The following is a 3,008-nucleotide window of genomic DNA, read 5'->3' as shown; positions in this document are numbered from 1 at the left end:
TCCCGTTTTTTTGGGTACTAAAAAGAATCTTGAGTAAACCCCGGATCCTATCTGGTCTGGTGGGACTTTTTGTTTGACTCTTTTGTTTAACAGTTTTTGAATTTCTAAAGCTGCTGCCTCCCTTTGATTGGGTGGAACATCTGGGAGTTTTCTATGAGGTACTGGGTTCATGAACAAGGGTATTTGATAGCATCTGGATATTATTCCAAGCACCCATTTGTCCAAAGTTATTGTTTGCCAGGCTGGTAGGTACAGGGATAATCCCTCCCCCCAACTGCCTCCAGAGGAAGACAGTCAGGCAACCTTTCAAGGATGCGGATAGGAAGTACCAAAGAAGAATTCCCTGGACCCCTGATTTTGCAGTCCATTCCGGCCCCTAGGGCGGCTCCTTCCAGTTTCCCCCTCTGCCCCAGGAGAAATCTTTACCACATGAGTCGCAGAAAGGCCCTCTGGACTTCTTGAACTATAGTCCCCCACTCCTCTGATTCCTCGAGTAGGGTCATTGAGGAGTAGAGAAATGTATGCCCACAGCAAATAGGATCTTGCCATCCTGCTCACTTCTGGTCAGTTTCCTTAAGGGTAGATCTGTCAAAGGCTGCATTGACGTCACATAAGCGTATCCAGGAATGCTGTCTGTTGTCTATGCCTGAACCCACTTCTCTGGACGTTCCTTCTGCATGTGCTATGAGCCTCATGGATGAATTGGAGATGGATTCAACGTACACAAGCTGGGAGAAGACCTTATCCTGAACCTCCACAGCTACTGCTCCTGCCAGAGTGTTAGAAAGTTCCCTAACTAAGTCTCTTTGTAACCTGGTAAAGTATGCCATACAGTTCAACGACCTTAGCGCAAAGGTTATTGAAGTATAAACATGCTTACCAAATCTATACAAGGTCCTGGACTCCTTGTTAGGAGGATGGATAGCGCGACTCTCTTCTGCAATTTCTTTTTTGGTGGCTGCTGCTACCACTACAGGATCAACAAAGATTCCTTTGGATCAATGTGGTTCCTCTTTTGGTGTAGACAAAATACGGTCAGGCCTTTTAGGAATAGACTGTATGGCATTGGGTATCTTCCAAGCCCATTGAGCGATTAATTTCACCAGTTCATCAGCGGGCAGAGAAATCCAAGAAGTGGAGGGTTGGGCGTGAAAATCCTCCAGGTATACAGACTCTTCTGTGGAAGGTTATGTGGAGGACCAGTCACCCCTCTGGTTTCAGTATTTCAATGATGTCCCTGAAGGAAACCTGTTCAGGGGGTGACCTTGGGGAACATTTGCCTTCATTGAAGTCAGTATTCTTGGTGTAGGACTCCTCTGGGGAGATGAAGTGCTTCCTCTTGCACTCCCTCTTCACCGGAACTTCTTCGGGGAGAAGTTTCCAAAGAGATAACTACCAGGGTGGGTGTTACTGGAGGCTTTTGCACCCTCTGTCTGGGGGATGTGGTCAATGGCAGTTCCGGCTGAGAGGAAGGGGAAGATATTTGCCCCAACAGGGAAGGCAACTACTAGGAATCCCCAAGGGATAGTGTCTTCTCCATGATATGGAAGGCAGGACCCCCATAGAGGAGTGGGAGCATGTAACCGAAAAAGACTGCTTTGAAACCGTGGTCACACCCTGCAATAAGGAGATCGCCTCCGCATCTGCAGCCTGAGTCTGAACTACAAGGGCCAACACTCTGAGAAGCATGGATGGCTCAGACAGAGCCGAAATGATAACTTGCATCCTGGAACTGACCGTTGAGTCCTGACCCCGGGAGTCCCCTGGTGCAGAAGATCTGGAAAAACTCAAGGCTGTAGTCAGAACTGAAGATGGAAAGGCTGTCAGAACAGACTCTGTCAGAACCAAGGACTCCAACAGCTTAGAAAGAGTTGGAGGAGGAGTGTATGTAGGTGTTATGGAATGAACAGTTTTGATGCTGGTTTGGCTCAGAACCGAAGTTAATCCTCTTGCCACTAGGAGCTGGTCCACTAACCTCATAATGTCCTGTTCCGATAAACTTTTAGAAGACCTCACCAATACCGTGAAAGGAGATCTGGACTGTTTGACTTCCACAAAAAGAGTGTCCTTAAAAGGGTTGACAGAAGGAGAGTACAACGTCCTTGGTGCAATAGGCAACTCTGAAGTCCTAGGTACAGACGGGCTCAGTCGGAGCGGACACACAAGAGTGTTCTGTGTCTTGCTAGGCACTGACAAATCTTCCAGTGCTGAAGAACTCTTCAGTGCTGAAGAAGTTTTAGAAATTTTTCTCATCGGTTCTGAAGAGCTCAGAACCAAAGAAGGTCTCTTTTTTGAACTGTGGGAAGAAGTGTCTGCTTCCCCAGTTTTCTCTTTAGATCCAGAAATGCCTCATCAAAAGGAGATTTTAACAGGCTTTTCAACAAAAGCTTATTCTTTCTTTCCAATAAAGTGCAGGAGGAAAATCTGTTAACAATAGCTGTATTTCGCCTAAACAATATACACATAAGGTATGCCTGTCAGAGTTAGGCATTTTCCCTTCACACTTGGTACAACTCTTGAAATCTGAAGAGCCCTTTGGTTTCATAGGAGATTGTTTCTTGTCAGACATATTGGAATTAAGAAAGCTAGAAGATCGAGATTTTTTTGTTATGAAAAAGGCAAGGAAAAACTAGCAACGATGGTAATGACAATACCCTAAGGGTAAAGAGAGAGAGTGTTACTGACAATGGTAAGTAGGAAAAATACCTCATGGTAAGAGAAAAAAGGGTTATAGGAGGAGCGGGTAGCTTATAGAAGGTAGACAGAATTAAGTACTAGAGATTTTATAGGTAAAGACACAGAAAAAATAAGTTTATAACTCACAAAATTCACCATATCGTGGGAGAACATACAAGACCAAACAGTAGGGTTCTTCACTGGGAATGAATGGCCTTTACACAAAGGCAGAGGAATCTTTTTGACTGCTTCTTAATTCTGATATGCAGAAAAATGTTATGAATACAAAGAACAAAGTCAGTCTTACCTTGATAGCTGAAGAACAGACTGAA

This window comes from Protopterus annectens, chromosome 6.part0 (genome assembly GCF_019279795.1).
Source record: "Protopterus annectens isolate FY-2018-M chromosome 6.part0, PAN1.0, whole genome shotgun sequence".
In the NCBI taxonomy this organism is placed as follows: Eukaryota; Metazoa; Chordata; order Ceratodontiformes; family Protopteridae; genus Protopterus; species Protopterus annectens.
The sequence above is the reverse complement of the archived record's forward strand: the minus strand, read 5'-3'. Positions refer to the sequence as shown.